This window comes from Carcharodon carcharias, assembly GCF_017639515.1.
Source record: "Carcharodon carcharias isolate sCarCar2 chromosome 24 unlocalized genomic scaffold, sCarCar2.pri SUPER_24_unloc_24, whole genome shotgun sequence".
Taxonomy (NCBI): domain Eukaryota; kingdom Metazoa; phylum Chordata; class Chondrichthyes; order Lamniformes; family Lamnidae; genus Carcharodon; species Carcharodon carcharias.
In genome coordinates, this window is record NW_024470600.1 from 79,595 (window position 1) to 94,850 (window position 15,256).

The following is a 15,256-nucleotide window of genomic DNA, read 5'->3' on the forward strand; positions in this document are numbered from 1 at the left end:
TCACCCTAACACCCAACCCAATCCCCAAACACTCACCCTAACACCCAACCCAATCCCCAAACACTCACCGTAACACCCAACCCAGTCCCGAAAAAATCACCGTAACACCCAACCATTCCCAGAACACTCACTGTAACACCCAACCCAATCCCCAAACACTCACCCTAACACTCAACCCAATACCCAAACACTCACCCTAACACCCAACCCAATCCTCAAACACTCACCCTAATACCCAACCCAATTCCCAAACACTCACCCTAACACCCAACCCAATCGCCAAACACTCACCCTAACACCCAACCCAATCCCCAAACACTCACCCTAACACCCAACCCAATCCCCAAACACTCACCCTAACACCCAATCCAATCCCCAAACACTCACCCTAACATCCAACCCAATCCACAAACACTCACCCTAACATCCAACCCAATCCCCAAACACTCACCGTAACACCCAACCCAATCCCCAAACACTCACCGTAACACGCAACCCATTCCCCAAACACTCACCCTAACACCCAACCCAATCCCCAAACACTCACCCTAACACCCAACCCCATCCCCAAACACTCACCGTAACACCCAACCCAATCCACAAACACCCACCCTAACAACCAACCCAATCTCAAAACACTCACAGTAACACCCAACACAATCACCAAACACTCACCCTAACACCCAACCCAATCCCCAAACACTCACCGTAACACCCAACCCAATCCCCAAACACTCCCCCTAACACCCAACCCAGTCCCCAAACACTCACCCTAACACCCAACCTAACACCCACCCTAATCCACAAACACTCACCGTAACACCCAACCCAATCCCCAAACACTCACCCTAAAACCCAACCCAATCCGCAAACACTCACCGTAACACCCAACCCAATCCCCAAACACTCACCCTAACACCCAATCCAATCCCCAAACAATCACCCTAACACCCAACCCAATCCCCAAACACTCACCCTAACACCCAACACAATTCCCAAACACTCACCCTAACACCCAACCCAATCCCCAAACACTCACCCTAACACCCAACCCAATCCCCAAACACTCACCGTAACAACCAACCCAATACCCAAACACTCACCGTAACACCCAACCCAATCCCCAAACACTCACTGTTACACCCAACCCAATCCCCAAACACTCACCGTAACACCCAACCCAATCGCCAAACACTCACCCTAACACCCAACCCAATCCCCAAACACTCACCCTAACACCCAATCCAATCCCCAAACACTCACCCGAACACCCAACCCAATCCCCAAACACTCACCCTAACACCCAACCCAATCCCCAAATACTCACCGTAACATTCAAACCAATCCGAAAACACTCACCGCAACATCCAACCCAATCCCCAAACACTCACCGTAACACCCAACACATTCCCCAAACACTCACCGTAACACCCAACCCAATCCTCAAACACGCACCCTAACACCCAACCCAATTCCCAAACACTCACCCTAACAACCAACCCAATCGCCAAACACTCACCCTAACACCCAACCCAATCCCCAAACACTCACCCTAACACCCAACCCAATCCCCAAACACTCACCCTAACACCCAACCCAATCCCCAAACACTCACCGTAACACCCAACACATTCCCCAAACACTCACCGTAACACCCAACCCAATCCCCAAACACTCACCGTAACACCCAACCCAATCCCCAAACACTCACCGTAACACCCAACCCAATCGCCAAACACTCACCCTAACACCCAACCCAATCCCCAAACATTCACCATAACACCCAACCCAATCCCCACTCACCCTAACACCCAACCCAATCCCCAAACACTCACCCTAACACCCAACCCAATCCCAAAACACTCACCATAACACCCAACCCAATCCCCAAACACTCACCCTAACACCCAACCCAATCCCCAAACACTCACCGTAACACCCAACCCAATCCCGAAACACTCACCCTAACACCCAACCTAATCCACAAACACTCACCGTAACATCCAACCCAATCCCCAAACACTCACCGTAACACCCAACCCAATCCCCAAACACTCACCTTAACACCCAACCCAATCCCCAAACACTCCCCCTAACACCCAACCCAGTCCCCAAACACTCACCCTAACACCCAACCCAATCCCCAAACACTCACCCTAACACCCAACCCAGTCCCCAAACACTCACCCTAACACCCAACCCAGTCCCGAAAAAATCACCGTAACACCCAACCAATCCCAGAACACTCACTGTAACACCCAACCCAATCCCCAAACACTCACCCTAACACTCAACCCAATCCCCAAACACTCACCCTAACACCCAACCCAATCCTCAAACACTCACCCTAACACCCAACCCAATTCCCAAACACTCAACCTAACACCCAACCCAATCGCCAAACACTCACCCTAACACCCAACCCAATCCCCAAACACTCACCCTAACACCCAACCCAATCCCCAAACACTCACCCTAACACCCAATCCAATCCCCAAACACTCACCCTAACATCCAACCCAATCCCCAAACACTCACCGTTACACCCAACCCAATCCCCAAACACTCACCGTAACACGCAACCCATTCCCCAAACACTCACCCTAACACCCAACCCAATCCCCAAACACTCACCCTAACACCCAACCCCATCCCCAAACACTCACCGTAACACCCAACCCAATCCAAAAACACCCACCCTAACAACCAACCCAATCACAAAACACTCACAGTAACATCCAACACAATCCCCAAACACTCACCCTAACACCCAACCCAATCCCCAAACACTCACCGTAACACCCAACCCAATCCCCGAACACTCCCCCTAACAACCAACAAAGTCCCCAAACACTCACCCTAACACCCAACCTAACACCCACCCTAATCCACAAACACTCACCGTAACACCCAATCCAATCCCCAAACACTCACCCTAAAACCCAACCCAATCCCCAAACACTCACCGTAACACCCAACCCAATCCCCAAACACTCACCCTAACACCCAATCCAATCCCCAAACAATCACCCTAACACCCAACCCAATCCCCAAACACTCACCCTAACACCCAACACAATTCCCAAACACTCACCCTAACACCCAACCCAATCCCCAAACACTCACCCTAAAACCCAACCCAATCCCCAAACACTCACCGTAACAACCAACCCAATACCCAAACACTCACCCTAACACCCAAACCAATCCCCAAACACTCACCGTTACACCCAAACCAATCCGCAAACACTCACCGTAACACCCAACCCAATCGCCAAACACTCACCCTAACACCCAACCCAATCCCCAAACACTCACCCTAACACCCAATCCAATCCCCAAACACTCACCCTAACACCCAACCCAATCCCCAAACACTCACCCTAACACCCAACCCAATCCCCAAATACTCACCGTAACATCCAAACCAATCCGCAAACACTCACCGCAACATCTAACCCAATCCCCAAACACTCACCGTAACACCCAACACATTCCCCAAACACTCACCGTAACACCCAACCCAATCCCCAAACACTCACCCTAACACCCAATCCAATCCCCAAAAAATCACCCTAACACCCAACCAAATCCTCAAGCACTCACCCTAACACCCAACACAATTCCCAAACACTCACCCTAACACCCAACCCAATCCCCAAACACTCACCCTACCACCCAACCCAATCCCCAAACACTCACCGTAACAACCAACCCAATACCCAAACACTCACCCTAACACCCAACCCAATCCCCAAACACTCACCGTTACACCCAACCCAATCCGCAAACACTCACCGTAACACCCAACCCAATCGCCAAACACTCACCCTAACACCCAACCCAATCCCCAAACACTCACCCTAACACCCAATCCAATCCCCAAACACTCACCCTAACACCCAACCCAATCCCCAAACACTCACCCTAACACCCAACCCAATCCCCAAATACTCACCGTAACATCCAACCCAATCCGCAAACACTCACCGCAACATCCAACCCAATCCCCAAACACTCACCGTAACACCCAACACATTCCCCAAACACTCACCGTAACACCCAACCCAATCCCCAAACACTCACCGTAACACACAACCCAATCCCCAAACACTCACCGTAACACCCAACCCAATCGCCAAACACTCACCCTAACACCCAACCCAATCCCCAAACACTCACCATAACACCCAACCCAATCCCCACTCACCCTAACACCCAACCCAATCCCCAAACACTCACCCTAACACCCAACCCAATCCCCAAACACTCACCATAACACCCAACCCAATCCCCAAACACTCACCGTAACACCCAACCCAATCCCCAAACACTCACCCTAACACCCAACCCAATCCCCAAACACTCACCTTAACACCCAACCCAATCCCCAAGCACTCACCGTAACACCCAACCCAATCCCCAAACACTCCCCCTAACACCCAACCCAGTCCCCAAACACTCACCCTAACACCCAACCTAACACCCACCCTAATCCACAAACACTCACCGTAACACCCAACCCAATCCCCAAACACTCACCCTAAAACCCAACCCAATCCCCAAACACTCACCGTAACACCCAACCCAATCGTCAAACACTCACCTTAACACCCAACCCAATCCCCAAACACTCACCCTAACACCCAACCCAATCCCCAAACACTCACCCTAACATCCAACCCAATCCACAAACACTCACCGTAACATCCAACCCAATCCCCAAACACTCACCGTAACACCCAACCCAATCACCAAACACTCACCTTAACACCCAACCCAATCCCCAAACACTCCCCCTAACACCCAACCCAGTCCCCAAACACTCACCCTAACACCCAACCCAGTCCCCAAACACTCACCGTAACACCCAACCCAATCGCCAAACACTCACCCTAACACCCAACCCAGTCCCCAAACACTCACCCTAACACCCAACCCAGTCCCCAAACACTCACCGTAACACCCAACCCGATCCCCAAACACTCACCGTAACACCCAACCCGATCCCCAAACACTCACCGTAACACCCAACCCAATCCCCAAACACACACCCTAACACCCAACCCAATCCCCAAACACTCACCCTAACACCCAACCCAATCCCCAAACACTCACACTAACACCCAACCCAATCCCCAAACACTCACCGTAACACCCAACCCAGTCCCGAAAAAATCACCGTAACACCCAACCAATCCCAGAACACTCACTGTAACACCCAACCCAATCCCCAAACACTCACCCTAACACTCAACCCAATACCCAAACACTCACCCTAACACCCAACCCAATCCTCAAACACTCACCCTAACACCCAACCCCATTCCCAAACACTCACCCTAACACCGAACCCAATCACCAAACACTCACCCTAACACCCAACCCAATCCCCAAACACTCACCCTAACACCCAACACAATCCCCAAACACTCACCCTAACACCCAATCCAATCCCCAAACACTCACCCTAACATCCAACCCAATCCACAAACACTCACCCTAACATCCAACCCAATCCCCAAACACTCACCGTAACACCCAACCCAATCCCCAAACACTCACCGTAACACGCAACCCATTCCCCAAACACTCACCCTAACACCCAATCCAATCCCCAAACACTCACCCTAACACCCAACCCCATCCCCAAACACTCACCGTAACACCCAACCCAATCCACAAACACCCACCCTAACAACCAACCCAATCTCAAAACACTCACAGTAACACCCAACACAATCACCAAACACTCACCCTAACACCCAACCCAATCCCCAAACACTCACCGTAACACCCAACCCAATCCCCAAACACTCCCCCTAACACCCAACCCAGTCCCCAAACACTCACCCTAACACCCAACCTAACACCCACCCTAATCCACAAACACTCACCGTAACACCCAACCCAATCCCCAAACACTCACCCTAAAACCCAACCCAATCCGCAAACACTCACCGTAACACCCAACCCAATCCCCAAACACTCACCCTAACACCCAATCCAATCCCCAAACAATCACCCTAACACCCAACCCAATCCCCAAACACTCACCCTAACACCCAACACAATTCCCAAACACTCACCCTAACACCCAACCCAATCCCCAAACACTCACCCTAACACCCAACCCAATCCCCAAACACTCACCGTAACAACCAACCCAATACCCAAACACTCACCCTAACACCCAACCCAATCCCCAAACACTCACCGTTACACCCAACCCAATCCCCAAACACTCACCGTAACACCCAACCCAATCGCCAAACACTCACCCTAACACCCAACCCAATCCCCAAACACTCACCCTAACACCCAATCCAATCCCCAAACACTCACCCGAACACCCAACCCAATCCCCAAACACTCACCCTAACACCCAACCCAATCCCCAAATGCTCACCGTAACATCCAAACCAATCCGCAAACACTCACCGCAACATCCAACCCAATACCCAAACACTCACCGTAACACCCAACACATTCCCCAAACACTCACCGTAACACCCAACCCAATCCCCAAACACTCACCGTAACACCCAACCCAATCCCCAAACACTCACCGTAACACCCAACCCAATCGCCAAACACTCACCCTAACACCCAACCCAATCCCCAAACATTCACCATAACACCCAACCCAATCCCCACTCACCCTAACACCCAACCCAATCCCCAAACACTCACCCTAACACCCAACCCAATCCCAAAACACTCACCATAACACCCAACCCAATCCCCAAACACTCACCCTAACACCCAACCCAATCCCCAAACTCTCACCGTAACACCCAACCCAATCCCGAAACACTCACCCTAACACCCAACCTAATCCACAAACACTCACCGTAACATCCAACCCAATCCCCAAACACTCACCGTAACACCCAACCCAATCCCCAAACACTCACCTTAACACCCAACCCAATCCCCAAACACTCCCCCTAACACCCAACCCAGTCCCCAAACACTCACCCTAACACCCAACCCAATCCGCAAACACTCACCCTAACACCCAACCCAGTCCCCAAACACTCACCCTAACACCCAACCCAGTCCCCAAACACTCACCGTAACACCCAACCCGATCCCCAAACACTCACCGTAACACCCAACCCAATCCCCAAACACTCACCGTAACACCCAACCCAATCCCCAAACACACACCCTAACACCCAACCCAATCCCCAAACACTCACCCTAACACCCAACCCAATCCCCAAACACTTACCCTAACACCCAATCCAATCCCCAAACACTCACCGTAACACCCAACCCAGTCCCGAAAAAATCACCGTAACGCCCAACCAATCCCAGAACACTCACTGTAACACCCAACCCAATCCCCAAACACTCACCCTAACACTCAACCCAATCCCCAAACACTCACCATAACAGCCAACCCAATCCTCAAACACTCACCCTAACACCCAACCCAATTCCCAAACACTCACCCTAACACCCAACCCAATCGCCAAACACTCACCCTAACACCCAACCCAATCCCCAAACACTCACCCTAACACCCAACCCAATCCCCAAACACTCACCCTAACACCCAACCCAATCCCCAAACACTCACCGTAACACCCAACACATTCCCCAAACACACACCGTAACACCCAACCCAATCCCCAAACACTCACCGTAACACCCAACCCAATCCCCAAACACTCACCGTAACACCCAACCCAATCGCCAAACACTCACCCTAACACCCAACCCAATCCCCAAACATTCACCATAACACCCAACCCAATCCCCACTCACCCTAACACCCAACCCAATCCCCAAACACTCACCCTAACACCCAACCCAATCCCAAAACACTCACCATAACACCCAACCCAATCCCCAAACACTCACCCTAACACCCAACCCAATCCCCAAACTTTCACCGTAACACCCAACCCAATCCCGAAACACTCACCCTAACACCCAACCTAATCCACAAACACTCACCGTAACATCCAACCCAATCCCCAAACACTCACCGTAACACCCAACCCAATCCCCAAACACTCACCTTAACACCCAACCCAATCCCCAAACACTCCCCCTAACACCCAACCCATTCCCCAAACACTCACCCTAACACCCAACCCAATCCCCAAACACTCACCCTAACACCCAACCCAGTCCCCAAACACTCACCCTAACACCCAACCCAGTCCCGAAAAAATCACCGTAACACCCAACCAATCCCAGAACACTCACTGTAACACCCAACCCAATCCCCAAACACTCACCCTAACACTCAACCCAATCCCCAAACACTCACCCTAACACCCAACCCAATCCTCAAACACTCACCCTAACACCCAACCCAATTCCCAAACACTCACCCTAACACCCAACCCAATCGCCAAACACTCACCCTAACACCCAACCCAATCCCCAAACACTCACCCTAACACCCAACCCAATCCCCAAACACTCACCCTAACACCCAATCCAATCCCCAAACACTCACCCTAACATCCAACCCAATCCCCAAACACTCACCGTAACACCCAACCCAAACCCCAAACACTCACCGTAACACGCAACCCATTCCCCAAACACTCACCCTAACACCCAACCCAATCCCCAAACACTCACCCTAACACCCAACCCCATCCCCAAACACTCACCGTAACACCCAACCCAATCCAAAAACACCCACCCTAACAACCAACCGAATCTCAAAACACTCACAGTAACACCCAACACAATCCACAAACACTCACCCTAACACCCAACCCAATCCCCAAACACTCACCGTAACACCCAACCCAATCCCCGAACACTCCCCCTAACAACCAACAAAGTCCCCAAACACTCACCCTAACACCGAACCTAACACCCACCCTAATCCACAAACACTCACCGTAACACCCAATCCAATCCCCAAACACTCACCCTAAAACCCAACCCAATCCCCAAACACTCACCGTAACACCCAACCCAATCCCCAAACACTCACCCTAACACCCAATCCAATCCCCAAACAATCACCCTAACACCCAACCCAATCCCCAAACACTCACCCTAACACCCAACACAATTCCCAAACACTCACCCTAACACCCAACCCAATCCCCAAACACTCACCCTAACACCCAACCCAATCCCCAAACACTCACTGTAACACCCAACCCAATACCCAAACAATCACCCTAACACCCAACCCAATCCCCAAACACTCACCGTTACACCCAACCCAATCCCCAAACACTCACCGTAACACCCAACCCAATCGCCAAACACTCACCCTAACACCCAACCCAATCCCCAAACATTCACCATAACACCCAACCCAATCCCCACTCACCCTAACACCCAACCCAATCCCCAAACACTCACCCTAACACCCAACCCAATCCCAAAACACTCACCATAACACCCAACCCAATCCCCAAACACTCACCCTAACACCCAACCCAATCCCCAAACTTTCACCGTAACACCCAACCCAATCCCGAAACACTCACCCTAACACCCAACCTAATCCACAAACACTCACCGTAACATCCAACCCAATCCCCAAACACTCACCGTAACACCCAACCCAATCCCCAAACACTCACCTTAACACCCAACCCAATCCCCAAACACTCCCCCTAACACCCAACCCAGTCCCCAAACACTCACCCTAACACCCAACCCAATCCCCAAACACTCACCCTAACACCCAACCCAGTCCCCAAACACTCACCCTAACACCCAACCCAGTCCCGAAAAAATCACCGTAACACCCAACCAATCCCAGAACACTCACTGTAACACCCAACCCAATCCCCAAACACTCACCCTAACACTCAACCCAATCCCCAAACACTCACCCTAACACCCAACCCAATCCTCAAACACTCACCCTAACACCCAACCCAATTCCCAAACACTCACCCTAACACCCAACCCAATCGCCAAACACTCACCCTAACACCCAACCCAATCCCCAAACACTCACCCTAACACCCAACCCAATCCCCAAACACTCACCCTAACACCCAATCCAATCCCCAAACACTCACCCTAACATCCAACCCAATCCCCAAACACTCACCGTAACACCCAACCCAAACCCCAAACACTCACCGTAACACGCAACCCATTCCCCAAACACTCACCCTAACACCCAACCCAATCCCCAAACACTCACCCTAACACCCAACCCCATCCCCAAACACTCACCGTAACACCCAACCCAATCCAAAAACACCCACCCTAACAACCAACCGAATCTCAAAACACTCACAGTAACACCCAACACAATCCACAAACACTCACCCTAACACCCAACCCAATCCCCAAACACTCACCGTAACACCCAACCCAATCCCCGAACACTCCCCCTAACAACCAACAAAGTCCCCAAACACTCACCCTAACACCGAACCTAACACCCACCCTAATCCACAAACACTCACCGTAACACCCAATCCAATCCCCAAACACTCACCCTAAAACCCAACCCAATCCCCAAACACTCACCGTAACACCCAACCCAATCCCCAAACACTCACCCTAACACCCAATCCAATCCCCAAACAATCACCCTAACACCCAACCCAATCCCCAAACACTCACCCTAACACCCAACACAATTCCCAAACACTCACCCTAACACCCAACCCAATCCCCAAACACTCACCCTAACACCCAACCCAATCCCCAAACACTCACCGTAACACCCAACCCAATCGCCAAACACTCACCCTAACACCCAACCCAATCCCCAAACACTCACCCTAACACCCAATCCAATCCCCAAACACTCACCCTAACACCCAACCCAATCCCCAAACACTCACCCTAACACCCAACCCAATCCCCAAATACTCACCGTAACATCCAACCCAATCCACAAACACTCACCGCAACATCCAACCCAATCCCCAAACACTCACCGTAACACCCAACACATTCCCCAAACACTCACCGTAACACCCAACCCAATCCCCAAACACTCACCCTAACACCCAATCCAATCCCCAAACAATCACCCTAACACCCAACCAATCCCCAAGCACTCACCCTAACACCCAACACAATTCCCAAACACTCACCCTAACACCCAACCCAATCCCCAAACACTCACCCTAACACCCAACCCAATCCCCAAACACTCACCGTAACAACCAACCCAATACCCAAACACTCACCCTAACACCCAACCCAATCCCCAAACACTCACCGTTACACCCAACCCAATCCGCAAACACTCACCGTAACACCCAACCCAATCGCCAAACACTCACCCTAACACCCAACCCAATCCCCAAACACTCACCCTAACACCCAATCCAATCCCCAAACACTCACCCTAACACCCAACCCAATCCCCAAACACTCACCCTAACACCCAACCCAATCCCCAAATACTCACCGTAACATCCAACCCAATCCGCAAACACTCACCGCAACATCCAACCCAAACCCCAAACACTCACCGTAACACCCAACACATTCCCCAAACACTCACCGTAACACCCAACCCAATCCCCAAACACTCACCGTAACACCAAACCCAATCCCCAAACACTCACCGTAACACCCAACCCAATCGCCAAACACTCACCCTAACACCCAACCCAATCCCCAAACACTCACCATAACACCCAACCCAATCCCCACTCACCCTAACACCCAACCCAATCCCCAAACACTCACGCTAACACCCAACCCAATCCCCAAACACTCACCATAACACCCAACCCAATCCCCAAACACTCACCGTAACACCCAACCCAATCCCCAAACACTCACCCTAACACCCAACCCAATCCCCAAACACTCACCTTAACACCCAACCCAATCCCCAAACTCTCACCGTAACACCCAACCCAATCCCCAAACACTCACCCTAACACCCAACCTAATCCACAAACACTCACCGTAACACCCAACCCAATCCCCAAACACTCACCCTAACACCCAACCCAATCCCCAAGCACTCACCGTAACACCCAACCCAATCCCCAAACACTCACCCTAACACCCAACCCAGTCCCCAAACACTCACCCTAACACCCAACCTAACACCCACCCTAATCCACAAACACTCACCGTAACACCCAACCCAATCCCCAAACACTCACCCTAAAACCCAACCCAATCCCCAAACACTCACCGTAACACCCAACCCAATCCCCAAACACTCACCCTAACACCCAATCCAATCCCCAAACAATCACCCTAACACCCAACCCAATCCCCAAACACTCACCCTAACACACAACACAATTCCCAAACACTCACCCTAAACCCAACCCAATCCCCAAACACTCACCCTAACACCCAACCCAATCCCCAAACACTCACTGTAACACCCAACCCAATACCCAAACAATCACCCTAACACCCAACCCAATCCCCAAACACTCACCGTTACACCCAACCCAATCCGCAAACACTCACCGTAACACCCAACCCAATCGCCAAACACTCACCCTAACACCCAACCCAATCCCCAAACACTCACCCTAACACCAAACCCAATCCCCAAACACTCACCGTTACATCCAACCCAATCCCCAAACACTCACCGTAACACCCAACCCAATCGCCAAACACTCACCCTAACACCCAACCCAATCCCCAAACACTCACCCTAACACCCAATCCAATCCCCAAACACTCACCCGAACACCCAACCCAATCCCCAAACACTCACCCTAACACCCAACCCAATCCCCAAATACTCACCGTAACATCCAAACCCAATCCCGCAAACACTCACCGCAACATCCCAACCCAATCCCCAAACACTCACCGTAACACCCAACCCATTCCCCAAACACTCACCCGTAACACCCAACCCAATCCCCAAACACTCACCGTAACACCCAACCCAATCCCCAAACACTCACCGTAACACCCAACCCAATCCCCAAACACTCACCCTAACACCCAACCCAATCCCCAAACACTCACCCTAACACCCAACCCAATCCCAAACACTCACCCTAACACCCAACCCAATCCCAAAACACTCACCCTAACACCCAACCCAATTCCCCAAACACTCACCCTAACACCCAACCCAAATCCCAAACACTCACCCTAACACCCAACCCAATCCCAAACACTCACCCTAACACCCAACCCAATCCCCAAACACTCACCCGTAACACCAACCCAATCCCCAAACACTCACCCTAACACCCAACCCAATCCCCAAACACTCACCCGTAACACCCAACCCAATCCCCAAACACTCACCCGTAACACCCAACCCAATCGCCAAACACTCACCCTAACACCCAACCCAATCCCCAAACACTCACCCTAACACCAACCCAATCCCCAAACACTCACCCTAACACCCAACCCAATCACCAAACACTCACCCTAACACCCAACCCAATCCCCAAACACTCACCGTAACACCCTACCCAATCCGCAAACACTCACCGTAACACCAACCCAATCCCCAAACACTCACCTAACACCCAACCCAATCCCCAAACACTCACCGTAACACCCAACCCAATCCCCAAACACTCACCGTAACACCCAACCCAATCCCAAACACTCACCCACACACCCAACCCAATCCCCAAACACTCACCCTAACACCCAACCCAATCCCCAAACACTCACCGTAACACCCAACCCAATCCCCAACACTCACCCTAACACCCAACCCAATCCCAAAACACTCACCCTAAACACCCAACCCAATCCCCAAACACTCACCCTAACACCCAACCCAATCCCCAAACACTCACCCTAACACCCAACCCAATCCCCAAACAATCACCTAACACCCAACCCAATCCCCGAAACACTCACCCGTAACACCCAACCCAATCCCCAAACACTCACCGTAACATCCAAACCCAATCCCAAAACACTCACCCTAACACCCAACCCAATCCCCAAACACTCACCCTAACACCAAACCCAATCCCCAAACACTCACCGTAACACCCAACCCAATCCCAAACACTCACCCTAACACCCAACCCAATCCCAAACACTCACCCTAACACCCAACCCAATCCCCAAACACTCACCCTAACACCCAACCCAAGTCCCCAAACACTCACCGTAACACCCAACCCAATCCCCAAACACTCACCGTAACACCCAACCCAATCCCCAAACATCTCACCGTAACACCCAACCCAATCCCCAAACACTCACCCTAACACCCAACCCAATCCCCAAACACTCACCATAACACCCAACCCAATCCCCAAACACTCACCCTAACACCCAACCCAATCCCCAAACACTCACCCTAACACCCAAACCCAATCCCAAAACACTCACCGTAACACCAACCCAATCCCCAAACACTCACCCTAACACCCAACCCAATCCCCAAACACTCACCCTAACACCCAACCCAATCCCAAACACTCACCCTAACACCCAACCCTATCCCAAACACTCACCCTAACACCCAACCCAATCCCCAAACACTCACCCTAACACCCAACCCAATCCCCAAACACTCACCTAACACCCAACCCAATCCCCAAACACTCACCGTAACACCCAACCCAATCCCCAAACACTCACCGTAACACCCAACCCAATCCCCAAACACTCACCGTAACACCCAACCCAATCCCCAAACACTCACCCGTAACACCCAACCCAATCCCCAAACACTCACCCTAACACCCAACCCAATCCCCAAACACTCACCCTAACACCCAACCCAGTCCCCAAACACTCACCCTAACACCCAACCCAATCCCAAACACTCACCCTAACACCCAACCCAATCCCCAAACACTCACCCTAACACCCAACCCAATCCCCAAACACTCACCGTAACACCCAACCCAATCCCCAAACACTCACCTAACACCCAACCCAATCCCAAACACTCACCGTAACACCCAACCCAATCCCCAAACACTCACCCTAACACCCAACCCAATCCCCAAACACTCACCCTAACACCCAACCAATCCCCAAACACTCACCCTAACACCCAACCCAATCCCCAAACACTCACCGTAACACCCAACCCATTCCCAAACACTCACCGTAACACCCAAACCCATCCCAAACACTCACCCTAACACCCAACCCAATCCCCAAACACTCACCCTAACACCCAATCCAATCCCCAAACACTCACCCGAACACCCAACCCAATCCCCAAACACTCACCCTAACACCCAACCCAATCCCCAAATACTCACCGTAACATCCAAACCAATCCGCAAACACTCACCGCAACATCCAACCCAATCCCCAAACACTCACCGTAACACCCAACACATTCCCAAACACTCACCGTAAC

At 51.6% G+C, this 15,256-nt stretch overlaps 1 protein-coding gene across 1 annotated transcript in view; it reads right to left on the reverse strand.

Moving 5' to 3' along the window:
• The window catches only part of LOC121273530 (ankyrin repeat domain-containing protein 13D-like), a gene marked incomplete at its 5' end in the record, with an annotated part of 113,391 nt that overhangs the window by 13,778 nt on the left and 84,357 nt on the right, over positions 1–15,256 (reverse strand). The window lies entirely within an intron of this gene.